A 13,882-nucleotide genomic window follows, 5' to 3' on the forward strand; every position below is an offset into this window, starting at 1 on the left:
GATGGTGCCAGAGAACTGGAGAATTGCAAGTATTACACAACGGTGCAAGGATAAGCCCAGCAACTACAGGGCAGTCAGTTTAACCTCAGTGGTGGGAAAACTTTTAGAAATGATAATCTGTATTAAAATTAACAGTCACTTGGACAAATGTAGATTAATTAAGGAAAGCCAGCACGGATTTGTTAAAGGAAAATTGTGTTTAACTCACTTGCATAAGTTTTTTTGATAAGGTAACAAAGAGGGTTGATGAGGGTAATACAGTTGATGTGGTATGCATGATCTTCCAAAAGGTATTTGATAAAGTGCCACTTCACAGGCTTGACAGCAAAGTTAGAGCCCATGGAATAAACGAGACAGCAGAGCATGGATACGAAGTTGGCTGAGTGACAGGAGACAGAGTAGTTGTGAATGGTTGTTTTTCAGCCTGGACTAGGGTATATATTGGAGTTCCCCAGGGGTCGGTGTTAGGAAACCTGTTTTTCTTGATATATATTAATGACCTAGACCTGCGCATACAGGGGAGAATGTCAAAATTTGCAGATGACACATAACTTGGAAGTATTGTGAACTGTGAGGAGGATACTGTGTCCTCAGTACCTTGCTCTATGGCAGCAAGGCCTGGACAACGTATGTCAGCCAAGAGCGACGTCTCAATTAATTCCATCTTCGCTGCCCCTGGAGAATCCTTGGCATCAGGTGGCAGGACCGTATCTCCAACACAGAAGTCCTCGAGGCGGCCAACATCCCCAGCATATACACCCTACTGAGCCAGCGGCGCCTGAGATGGCTTGGCCATGTGAGCCACATGGAAGATGGCAGGATCCCCAAGGACACATTGTACAGCGAGCTCGTCACTGGTATCAGACCCACTGGCCATCCATGTCTCCGCTTTAAAGATGTCTGCAAACGCGACATGAAGTCCTGTGACATTGACCATAAGTCGTGGGAATCAGTTGCCAGTGATCCCCAGAGCTGGCGGGCAGCCATAAAGGCGGGGCTAAAGAGTGGCGAGTCGAAGAGACTTAGCAGTTGGCAGGAAAAAAGACAGAAGCGCAAGGGGAGAGCCAACCGTGTAACAGCCCCGACAACCAATTTTATCTGCAGCACCTGTGGAAGAGCCTGTCACTCTAGAATTGGCCTTTATAGCCAGTCCAGGCGCTGCTCCACAAACCACTGACCACCTCCAGGTGCTTACCCATTGTCTCTCGAGACAAGGAGGCCAAAGAAGAAGAAGAAGAAGAAGAAGAAGAAGAAGAAGAAGAGGTGGATAGTGATAAACTTCAAGAGGACGTAGACAGGCTGGTGGAATGGGTGGTCAGGGTGGCAGATAAAATTTAATACAGAGAAGTGTGAGGTGATTCATTTTGGTAGGAAGAACAAGGAGAGTCAATGTAAAACAAAAGGGTACAATTCTAAAGGGGGTGCAGGAGCAGAGAGACCTTGGGGTATCTGTGCACAAATAACTGAAGGTGGCAGGACAGGCTGAGAGAGCGTTTAATAAAGCATGTGGGATCCTGGGCTTTATAAACAGGGGCATAGTGTACAAGGACAAGGAAGTTATGATAAACTTGTATAAAACACTGGTTTGGCCTCAACTGGAGTATTGTGTCCAGTTCTGGGCACCACACCTTAGGAAGGATGTGAAGGCATTAGAGAGGGTGCAGAGAAGATTCTTGAGAATGGTTCCAGGGATGAGGAACTTCAGTTACATGGATAGGTTAGAGAAGCTGAGATTGTCGTCCTTGGAGAAGAGAAGATTTGTTAGAGGTGTTCAAAATGATGAGGGGTCTGGACAGAGTAGATAGGGAGAAACGCTTCCTGTTGGTGAAAGGATCGAGAACCAGAGGACACCAATTTTAAAAAAAGCCACAGTGACCTGAGGAAAAACATTTTTCACAGCGAGTGGTTAGGAACTGGAATGCACCGCCTGAGTGTGTGGTGGAGGCAGATTCAATCGAGACCTTCAAAAGAGAATTAGATAATTATCTGAAGAGGAAAAATTGGCAGGACTACAGTGAAAAGGTGGGGGAGTGGGACGAGGTGAGCTGCTCTTGCAGAGAGCTGACATGAACGTGATGGGCTGAATGGCCTCCTTCTGTGCTGTAGCTATTCCACAATTCTATGATCGCAATATAAGTTGTTGATTTATTCCCACCACGTGCTATGTTCAGCCAGGTGGCTGGAGAAACATCATATTTGACCTCCGTGTTTTGGGAAAAAAAGCCAGCCCTGTCTACTATCTACCAACCCTCGCTAAAAATGATGTTGAGGTGCCAGGTGTGGCTCAATGGATAGCACTCACACCTGTAACGTAGAAGGTTGTGGGTTCAATTCTCACTCCAGAGATGTAAGGACAAAAATCTAGACTGACACCACCCCTGCACACCAACCCCACCCCCCCAACACCAACTGCACAAGTGAGGGAGTGCTGCACTGTCACTGATACTGTCTTTTGGAAGTGATATTAAACTGAGGCCCTGCCCTTTTAGGTGGATGTAAAAGATCCCAAGGCACTATTTGCCTTGCCTTTCACAACCTCAAGGGTGTTGCAAACAAAGAGCTTTTTAGCCAATGAAGTACTTTCAAAGTGTGGTCACTGTGGTAATGTAGGAAAAACAGCAGCCAGTTTGCACACAGCAAGATCCCACAAACAATAGTGTGCAGATAATCTGTTTTTCAATGAGGTTGATTGACAGATACATTTTGGCCAGTACACCAGGGAGAATTCTCCTGCTCGTCTTCAAAATAGTGCCACGGAGTCCTTAACGTCGACCTAAGAAAGCTGGGGATGGGGGGATGGTGTCTTGGTTTAATATCTTATTCAAAAGGAAGGACCTCTGATGGAGTACTGCACGCACACTGCAGCAGAGCAGCAGCCTAGACTATGTGCACAAGTCTCTGGAGTAGAACTTGAACCCATGCCCTTCTGACTCAGAGGTGGGAATGCCTCTCACTGAGCCATGGCTCGCCCAAGAGCAGAGATGTTCCTCTTGCTACTGTGTTTCCTAAATTACAACAGCGACTACCCTTGAAACATATTCCGTTAATCGTAAAGTGCTTTAGGAAGTCATGAAAAGCGCTATATAAATTCAAGTCTTTCTTATTACATGAAGGCAGGATTTGTCTTACTCATTCTTGAGATGTGAGCATTGCAGTCAAGGCCAGCATTTATTACCCATCCCTAATTGCCCTTGAGAAGGTGGTAGTGAGCCGCCTTCTTGAACCACTGCAGTACTTGCGATGTAGGTATACCCATGGTGCTGTTAGGGAGGGAGTTCGAGGATTTTGGCCCACCAACAGTGAAGGAATGGTGATATGTTTCCAGGTCAGGATGGTGTGTGACTTGGAGGGGAACTTGCAGGTGGTGGTGTTCCCATGCACCTGCTGCCCTTGTCCTTCTAGGTGGTGAAGGTTGTGGGTTTGGAAGGCTCTGTCGAAGGAGCCTTGGTGTGTTGCTGCAATGTATCTTGTAGATGGTACACACTGCTGCCACTGTGCGTTGGTGGTGAGGGAGTGAATGTTTGTGGATGGGGTGATAATCAAGTGGGCTGCTTTGTCCTGGATGGTGTCGAGCTTCTTGAGTTTTGTTGGAGCTGCACTCATCTAGGCAAGTGGAGAGTATTCCATCACACTCCTGACTTGTGCCTTGGACAGGCTTTGGGGATGCAGAAGGTGCATCCTTGCCACAGAATTCCCAGCCTCTGAGATTGTAGCCACAGCATTTATGTGGCTGCTCCAGTTAAGTTTCTGGTCAATGGTAACCCCCAGGATGATGATGGGGGGGGGGGGGGGGGGGGGGGGAGGGGAACTCAGCGATGGTAATGCCATTGAATACCAAGGGGAGATGGTTAGAGTCTCTCTTGTTTGAGATGGCCATTGCCTGGCACTTGTGTGGCAGGAATGTTTTTTGCCACTTATCAACCCAAGACTGAATGTTGTCCAGGTCTTGCTGCATGTGGGCATGAGGAGTTGCTAAATGGTACTAAATGTTGTGCAATCATCAGTGAACATTCATCACCTGATCTTATGATGGAGGGAAGGTCCCTGATGAAGCATCTGAAAATGTTTGGGCCTAGGACACTACCTTGAGGAACTGCTGCAACAAAATCCTGGAGCTGAGATAATTGGCTTCCAACAACCACAACCATCATCCTTTACACTAAGTATAGCTTCAACCAGTGAAGGTTTTCCCCCCGATTCCCATTTACTTCAATCTTGCTAGGGCTCCTTGATGCCATATTCGGTCAAATGCTGCCTTGATTTCAAGGGCAGTCACTCTCACCTCATCTCTGGAATTCAGCTCTTTTGTCCATGTTTGGTCCAAGGCTGTAATGAGGTCTGGAGCCAAGTGGCCCTGGCAGAACCCAAACTGAGAATTGGTGAGAAGGTTATTGCTGTATAAGTGCCGTTTGATAGCATTGTCGATGACACCTCCCATCGCTTTACTGATGATTGAAAGTAGACTGATGGGGCGGTAATTGGCCAGATTGGAGTTATCCTGATTTTTGTTTACAGCACAAACCTGGGAAATTTTCCACATTGCCGGGTAGATGCCAGTGTTCTAGCTGTACTGGAACAACTTGGCTGGGAACGCGGCTAGTTCTGGAGTACAGTTCTATAGCCAGGATGTTGTCAGGGCCCATAGCCTTTGCAGTATCCAGTGCCTTCAGCCTTGTCTTTTGCACTGATGTGCTGGGATCCCCCACCATTGAGGATGGGGATGTTTTCGGAGCCTCCTCCTTTGGTTAGTTGTTTAATTGTCCACCACCATTCACGACTTGATGTGCAGGACCGCAGAGATTAGATGCTATCTGTTGGTTGTGGATCGCTAAGCTCTGTCTATTGCATGCTGCTTCTGCTTCTGCTGTTTAGCATGCAAGTAGTCCTGGGTTGCCGCTTTCCCAGGTATCACCTGACCCTGAAAACCATGATTAGGATCTACTGCTCTGAGTATCCATATGACTAAGACAGGGGTTTAGGTTTCCTGCTATTTGTGACCAGGGACTCTCCAGGTGGGTCCACGGCTTCTGTTCTAAGTCTATCCCATTTAGCACCGTGGTAGTGCCACTTAATGGGGGTGTCCGCAATGTTAAAATGGGACGACGTCTCTATAACGACTGTGTGGTGGTCACACCTACCAATACTGTCATGGGCAGATGCATCTGCGACATGACAGGTAGATTGGTGAGGATGAGGTCAAGTAGGTTGTTCCCTCATGTCGGTTTCCTCACCACCTGCCACAGACCCAGTCTAGCAGCTATGTCCTTTAGGACTCGGCCAGCTCGGTCAGTAGTGGTGCTACCGAGCCACTCTTGGTGATGGACATTGAAGTCCCCCACCCAGAGTACATTCTGTGCTCTTGCCTCCCTCAGTGCTTCCTCCAAGTGCTGTTCAACATGGAGGAGTACTGATTCATCAGCTGAGGGAGGGCAGTAGGTGGTAATCAGCAGGAGATTTCCTTGTCCATGTTTGACCTGATGCCATGAGAATTCATGGGGTCCAGAGTCAATGCTGAAGACTCTCAGGGCCACTCCTTCCCAACTGTATACCACTGTGCCGCCACCTCTGGTGGGTCTTTCCTGCCGAAGGGACAGGACATACCCAGGAAAGGTGATCTTGGTGTCTGGAACATTGTCTGTAAGGTATGATTCTATGAGTATGCCTATGTCAGGCTGTTGCTCGACTAGTCTGTGGGACAGCTCTCCCAACTTTGGCACAAGCCCCCAGATGTTAGTGAGGAGGACTTTGCAGGGTCGACAGGGCTGGGTATCCTTTGTCATTTCCGATACCTAGGTTGATGGCAGATGGTCCGTCCAGTTTTATTCTTATTTGACCTTTCTGTAGCACTTAGTACAACTGAGTGTCTTGCTAGGCCGTTTCAGAGGGCAGTTAAGAGTCAATCACATTGCTGTGGGTCTGGAGTCACATGTAGGCCAGACTGGGTAAGGACAGCAGATTTCCTTCCCTGAAGGACATTAGTGAACCAGATGGATTTTTTTAATAATCCAACAGTTTCATGATCATTATTAGTGGCTCTAGCATTTTATTCCAGTTTTAATTAATTTAATTTAAATTCCCCCAGCCACCATGGTGGGATTTGAACTCAAGCATTAGCCTCGATTTTGGGATTATCAGTCCAGTAACATTACCACTATTCTACTAACCCCATTATTGGTTTAGAGTCTTGGCTGTGATGCCTCTCATGGTGGGATAGCCCACCGACACTCACTGCCTGAGCACAGACTCACCACTTTGACAAGTTACTAGGAGGCTGCCGGAAATGGCTAATTGAGGCCCAGCAAGGAGTCAATGGCCCACATTTTGCAGACAGCGGTGAAGCAAGGGCACTTACCATTGTCTGCGAAAGAGGATTCACTGAGAGCTTTAAATCTCTCACTGTATAATTGACTGTAGCATTGTTTCATAGAGATTCCCTGTGTAGAGTAGCACTGATGGCACAAAACTATCCAGGAAGCCAATCACATTCAATAATTTTTATAGACAGTCAACCAAGAGATGAAAAGCACTAATAATCAAATCATTGAAAACATTTTTTATAGGGAGCACAATGACGTTTGGGACATACACATATGGTGAAGGTAGAAGCTGAAATATCATGAACAAACTTTAAAAAAATGTTAAAATCTAGTTTAAAAATCTAGTAATTCATTATAATGGAAACATTTTAACAATATTCCATAAATATAAAATTATTTTTTCAGGGCTAGATAAGTTGATCAGTAGTAATTATTCAGATCACCGTTAAAAACCCAGTTACACCTGTTACGAACAGGTAGTTCATTTTGAAAAAAAAAATCTCTATATGTTCAACAACCTGTCCGTAAGCAGATTGTGATTTACATTTTTTTCTTTTTTTAAAAAAAAAAAGGAAAATCCCGATGGTGTATTTCTCCACTCCCTCAGTTTGTGAACCCTGATTTGTAAAGGACAGCAACAACACTGTTGTTAAAGTTAAAATAAAGAAGTAAGGTTTATTAACACACACTCTTAAACTCGGGAGGGAGTTAACTTTGCAACGCATGCTTACAAAAATACAAGGAAAGGTAAAGGCATCAAAAGGGCGAGGACATTTACCAAATAGAAAATAGCTTAACGACAAATTAATGGGAGTTCCAGTCGAAACCAGAGTCCATTTTTAATTAACATAAAGTCCAAAGCTGGAGTTAACCAACTGGAAATGCCGAGTGGGGTTAGAGTCGTAGAAAACCTTGTCTTTTACACTTTCTTCTTCTTGCACTTTCGGAGATAAGCTGAGGAAGCTTAGTTTCTGATTTCACCCTTTTCATCGAGAGAGAAACTGGCAGCGAGCAGAGAGATTTTCCTGCTGCTTTGCAAACTGTGGCTTCTTCTTCTTGCAGGCAGGCCCCAGAGATAGGCAGGTGCACAGCTTCCAGGCAGCTGCTTTCCTGTACGAGCTGTTCCCTCCAACTGAAGCTTTTTCAAAACCAGGTTGAAATAAGGGTGGCTTCTAGGTCATGTGACTGGACCCCTTCAAGTAGCTGTCCCACCTCCTGCTGGTGAAGTGATCTCCCCCCTCCATTTTAAACAAGTTGAACACAGAAATAAATCAACTTAACATGCTGTGAATAATGGCAGCTGACAATAATACCCAAGTGCGCAAAAACACAATTTACAGTTGGTTCTCATCTGTTCATGACACCGTTCCTCCTCGGAGAAAAAAACTGAATTCTACTTCATTTCTTTTTCTTCACATGTTTTTCATTAAGAGGAAAGAAAGAAGTAAAGAGGTATTCATTCTCTCATTCACACTTAAAGGTTTGCTGAAGTCTGGAGCAGCTAATACGGGCTCACTTACTAGGATGGTTTTCAGTTTTGTAAATGCATCCTGGCACACCTCTGTCCATACCACCTTTGCTTTTTTTCATTGCATCTATTATGGGGCGGATAGGGTGCTAAGGTTTGGGACAAACTTTCTGTAATCAATACAGAACCGTGTAGATCCTTCCGGCTTTGGCACCAGTACAATAGGGGAACTCCAACTACTATGGCTAGGCTCAATTATGTCATTATCCAGCATGTACTGGATTTCCTGCCTAACCTGTGTTAGCTTGTCTGGGCTCAGCCGCTAGGGGTTTTGTTTGAATAGTGATATGAGTCCCACATCCACGTCGTGAACTGCTAGGGCGGTACCCCTGGCTGATCTTTACAGATCTCCTTAAATTTTCCCAGCAGGGTGGACACGTCCTCCTGCTGCTTTTGGGTGTGGTGTGTCAGCTGGGTGGTTAAGTCTTTCAACACTTCCACGTTTGCCAGTCTGATAGCTGGGGTTCAACAGGACTCTCCTCCTCCTCGACTAACTCATCCTGGCTGCCCTCAGATGTTTCCACCCTCTGGCAAACACCCACCGGCTGACTGGGCTGTCGGCTGTAATATTTCATAAGCATGTCAATGTGTCATAACTGGTGCTTCTTCCTCCTTTCAGGGGTGTGGATCAGGTAATTAACTGTGCTGACTCATTTGGCCACTTGATATGGGCCACTGAATGTGGCTCGGAAAGGGTCAGTAGGTAGGGATAGTAGCACCAGGACCTGGTCTCCTGGTTGAAGGGCATGCCTGTCTGCTTGTTGTTTCATGAATTTCTGAGAGGTTTTTATATGCTCTTTGGCCGCTGCGCAGGCATTGAAGAGACATTCCCGGAAGATGGAAAGATACTCCCACGTGGAGGTATCCTCCAGGTATTCCAGCAATTTCTCTTTCAGGAGCTTAAATGCCCCGCACCTCATTCCCCTAAATTAATTCGAAGGGGTTGAAGCCGTGGACCCACCTGGAGAGTCCCTGGTCACAAATAGCAGGAAACCTAAACCCCTGTCTTAGTCATATGGATACTCAGAGCAGTAGATCCTAATCATGGTTTTCAGGGTCAGGTGATACCTCTCTAGCACTCCCTGGGACTGAGGGTGATACGCCGAGGACTTCAGCTGGCTGATTCTTAAGCCATGTACGACCTCCTGAAACACTCAGGACATGCAGTTGGATCCCTGTTCTGATTGGATCTCCCTCAGAAGACCTTACTGGGTGAAGAACTGGGTTAGTCTTTTGATCAGGGTGTTAAATTTGAACAAAAGAAATTATGATGGTATAAGGGGCAAATTGGCTGAGGTGGATTGGGACAATACATTATAAAGTATAAGTATAAAAGTATAAGTTTATTCCTTGTTCCCAGATGAGAATTCAACAAATTGTGTACTGACCAAAATGCTATCCTCGGGGCATATGAATTAGTACCCGAAGCCTACTGCCAAAAGTTTAGAACCCTCAAAAAGCAAGTTAATCAAACTTATCTGGAGTTTAAAAGAAGTAAGCAGCTGGCTTTTGACCAGTGGCTGAGGGCTCTTAAAATACAGCTCAGCTGTGAGAATCTCAGAGAAGTAATTCTGTTAGAGGAATTTAAAAACTCTCTCCCACTCTCAATAAAGACCCATGTAGAGGAGCAGGGGGTTCAGGGAGCCTGGCAAGCGGCCGTTCTGTTCAATCAGTTTGCTTTAATTTATAAGTCGGTTTCCCAGGGGAGAACCTTCCCTAATCACCCCCACAAATCCAAAAAGGATTTTTGATATCTGCCCAGACAATCCTGGAAGAGAAAGGAAAGCAGGAGACACAGGGGGCATTCCTTCAGCCAAAAGGGAAGGTGCTGTGAGTAAGAGTGAGACCCGGAGACCTGTGTGCTTCCATTGTAATAAAGCAGGGCATTTAAAAGCTGACTGCTGGAAACTAAAGGGAAAACCAGTTGGGTTAATCAGGGCACACCCACTCAGTGAAGACAGGGACCCAAAACAAAGCACAGCAGAATAAGCTGTGGCTTTAACTGCAGTAAGAGTGCAACCCAGGAAGCTTACCACGGACAGTGCAGGAAAAGTTAATAGGATTCCTGAAGGCTATCAGGGTTTTGTGTCTGAAGGGAGATTAACCCCACACCCCTCGAGTGTGGCAGGCAAGCCCATAGTGATCCTCAGGGACATAGTGGCCTCTAGATCTCTTCTACTGGGAAAAGGCCTAACCTTTGCCCCAAAGAGTGCAGTGAACACCAAAATGGTGGTGAATGGTATTGGAGGGCAGTGTATGCCTGTACCTGTACACCGGGTGCACCTGGAGTGCGACCCAGTTTCAGGAACGGTAACTGTAGGGATTGTCCCTAGTTTGCCTGTGGACAGAGTTGACCTGCTCCGAGGTAATGACCTGGTGGGAGTGAAGGTGGTAGCCCCCACATTAGTGAAAGAAAGATCGCAGGAGGTCAGAGAGACAGGGCGATGACAGGAGATGGTCTCCTGTAGTTTCCCTGAATGCGTAGTGGATCAGGCCATGATCAAACCAGCTCCCCCAAGCAGGCGCATGACCATGAGGTCTGTCTGTCGGAGACTTTCTTTGGAAAGTTAGGAGACTCAGGGATTGAATTAATGGATTTTCCCTTGCTGAGGCTCAGCGAGCCGACCCAGTATTGTGAGAGTTAGCACAGGCTGCCCAGTCTGAAAGTGAAGCTGAGGGAGTCCCTGATTGCTACCATTTAAAGAATGAGGTACTGATGAGGAAATGGAGTTCTCCTCACAGACCTGAGGACAAGGAGTGGACAGTGGTTCACCAGTTAGTGATGCCGGAGAGGTACCGGGGAGAAATATTAAGAAGGGCCCAGGAGACCACAGTAGCTGTACATACTGTGAGGGAGGGAGGGGGAAGGGCAGGAGGGGGAGGTGGAGGAGGGGGAGAACGGGGAGAACGGGGAGGGGGCGGAGAAGGCGGAGGGGGAGAAGGCGGAGGGGGAGAAGGCGGAGGGGGAGAAGGCGGAGGGGGAGAAGGCGGAGGGGGAGAAGGCGGAGGGGGAGAAGGGGGAGGGGGAGAAGGGGGAGGGGGAGAAGGGGGAGGGGGAGAAGGGGGAGGGGGAGAAGGGGGAGGGGGAGAAGGGGAGGGGGAGAAGGGGGAGGGGGAGAAGGGGGAGGGGGAGAAGGGGGAGGGGGAGAAGGGGGAGGGGGAGAAGGGGGAGGTGGTGACCAAACAGGTGGATGAGGGTAAAGCAGTGGATGTGGTGTATATGGATTTCAGTAAGGCGTTTGATAAGGTTCCCCACGGTAGGCTATTGCAGAAAATACGGAAGTATGGGGTTGAAGGTGATTTAGAGCTTTGGATCAGAAATTGGCTAGCTGAAAGAAGACAGAGGGTGGTGGTTGAAGGCAAATGTTCATCCTGGAGTTTAGTTACTAGTGGTGTACCGCAAGGATCTGTTTTGGGGCCACTGCTGTTTGTCATTTTTATAAATGACCTGGAAGAAGGTGTAGAAGGGTGGGTTAGTAAATTTGCGGATGACACGAAGGTCGGTGGAGTTGTGGATAGTGCCGAAGGATGTTGTAGGTTACAGAGGGACATAGATAGGCTGCAGAGCTGGGCTGAGAGATGGCAAATGGAGTTTAATGCGGAAAAGTGTGAGGTGATTCACTTTGGAAGGAGTAACAGGAATGCAGAGTACTGGGCTAATGGGAAGATTCTTGGTAGTGTAGATGAACAGAGAGATCTTGGTGTCCAGGTACATAAATCCCTGAAGGTTGCTACCCAGGTTAATAGGGCTGTTAAGAAGGCATATGGTGTGTTCGCTTTTATTAGTAGGGGGATCGAGTTTCGGAGCCACGAGGTCATGCTGCAGCTGTACAAAACTCTGGTGAGACTGCACCTAGAGTATTGCGTGCAGTTCTGGTCACCGCATTATAGGAAGGATGTGGAAGCTTTGGAAAGGGTGCAGAGGAGATTTACTAGGATGTTGCCTGGTATGGAGGGAAGGTCTTACGAGGAAAGGCTGAGGGACTTGAGGTCGTTTTTGTTAGAAAGAAGGAGGAGGAGAGGTGACTTAATAGAGACATATAAGATAATCAGAGGGTTAGATAGGGTGGATAGTGAGAGTCTTTTTCCTCGGATGGTGATGGCAAACACGAGGGGACATAGCTTTAAGTTGAGGGGTGATAGATATAGGACAGATGTGAGAGGTAGTTTCTTTACTCAGAGAGTAGTAGGGGCGTGGAACGCCCTGCCTGCAGCAGTAGTAGACTCGCCAACTTTAAGGGCATTTAAATGGTCATTGGATAGACATATGGATGAAAATGGAATAGTGCAGGTCAGATGGTTTCACAGGTCGGCGCAACATCGAGGGCCGAAGGGCCTGTACTGCGCTGTAATGTTCTAATTCTAATCTAATCTAAGGGGGAGAAGGGGAGGGGGAAGGGGGTGAAGGGGAGGGGGAAGGGGGAAGAGAAGGGGGAAGAGGCGGAGGAAGGGGTGGAGGGGGAGAAGGTGGTGTGGAGAAGGTTGGAGGGGGAGGAGGTGGGAGGGGGAGGAGGTGGGAGGGGGAGGAAGGGGGGAGGGGGAGGAAGGGGGGAGGGGGAGGAAGGGGGGAGGGGGAGGAAGGGGGGAGGGGGAGGAAGGGGGGAGGGGGAGGAAGGGGGGAGGGGGAGGAAGGGGGGAGGGGGAGGGGAGGAAGGGGGGAGGGGGAGGAAGGGGAGGGGAGGGAAGGGGAGGAAGGGGAGGAAGGGGAGGAAGGGGAGGAAGGGGAGGAAGGGGAGGAAGGGGAGGGGGAAGGAGGGAGGAGGAAGGGAGGGGGAAGGAGGGAGGAGGAAGGGAGGGAGGAGGAAGGGAGGGGGAAGGGGGGGAGGGAGGGAGGGAGGAGGGAGGGAGGGAGGGAGGGGAAGGGGGAGGAGGGCAGGAGGGGAGGGGGGAGGAGGGCAGGAGGGGAGGGGGGAGGAGGGCAGGAGGGGAGACGAGGGGAGGGGGTGAGGCGGGGAGGGGGAGAGAGGGGGAGAGGGGAGGAGGAGAGGGGGAGGGGTGGAGAGGGGGAGGGGTGGAGAGGAGAGGGGGAGGGGTGGAGAGGGGGAAGGGGGTCGGGGAGGAGAGGGGGAAGGGGGTCGGGGAGGAGAGGGGGAAGGGGGTCGGGGAGGAGAGGGGGAAGGGGGTCGGGGAGAGAGGGGGAAGGGGGTCGGGGAGAGAGGGGGAAGGGGGTCGGGGAGAGAGGGGGAAGGGGGTCGGGGAGAGAGGGGGAAGGGGGTCGGTGAAGAGAGGGGGAAGGGGGTCGGGGAAGAGAGGGGGAAGGGGGTCGGGGAAGAGAGGGGGAAGGGGGTCGGGGAAGAGAGGGGGAAGGGGGTCGGGGAAGAGAGGGGGAAGGGGGTCGGGGAAGAGAGGGGGAAGGGGGTCGGGGAAGAGAGGGGGACGGGGGGGGGGCGAGAAGGGGACGGGGTGTGGGAGAAGGGGACGGGGTGTGGGAGAAGGGGACGGGGTGTGGGAGAAGGGGACGGGGTGTGGGAAAGAGGACGGGGAGTGGAAAGAGAAGGGACGGGGTGTGGGAAAGAGAAGGGGACGGGGTGTGGGAAAGAGAAGGGGACGGGGTGTGGGAAAAGAGAGGGGACGGGGTGTGGGAAAGAGAAGGGGACGGGGTGTGGGAAAGAGAAGGGGACGGGTGTGGGAAAGAGAAGGGACGGGTGTGGGAAAGAGAAGGGGACGGGGTGTGGAAAGAGAAGGGGACGGGGTGTGGGAAAGAGAAGGGGACGGGGTGTGGGAAAGAAGGGGACGGGGTGTGGGAAAGAGAAGGGGACGGGTGTGGGAAAGAGAAGGGGACGGGGTTGTGGAAAGAGAAGGGGCCGGGGGGGGGAAAGAGAAGGGACGGGGGGGGGGAAGAGAAGGGGTCGGGGGAGGGGAGGGGAAGGGACGGGGGAGGGGGGAGGAGGACGAGAGAAGGGACGGGGGGAGGGGGAGAGACGGGGGGAGGGAGGAAGGGCGGGGGGAGGGGGAGAGAAGGGACGGGGGGAGGGGGAGAGAAAGGGGACGTGGGGAGGGGGAGAGAAGGGGACGGGGGGAGGGGAGAGAAGGGGAC

This window comes from Heterodontus francisci, chromosome 8 (assembly GCF_036365525.1).
Source record: "Heterodontus francisci isolate sHetFra1 chromosome 8, sHetFra1.hap1, whole genome shotgun sequence".
Classification (NCBI taxonomy): Eukaryota; Metazoa; Chordata; class Chondrichthyes; order Heterodontiformes; family Heterodontidae; genus Heterodontus; species Heterodontus francisci.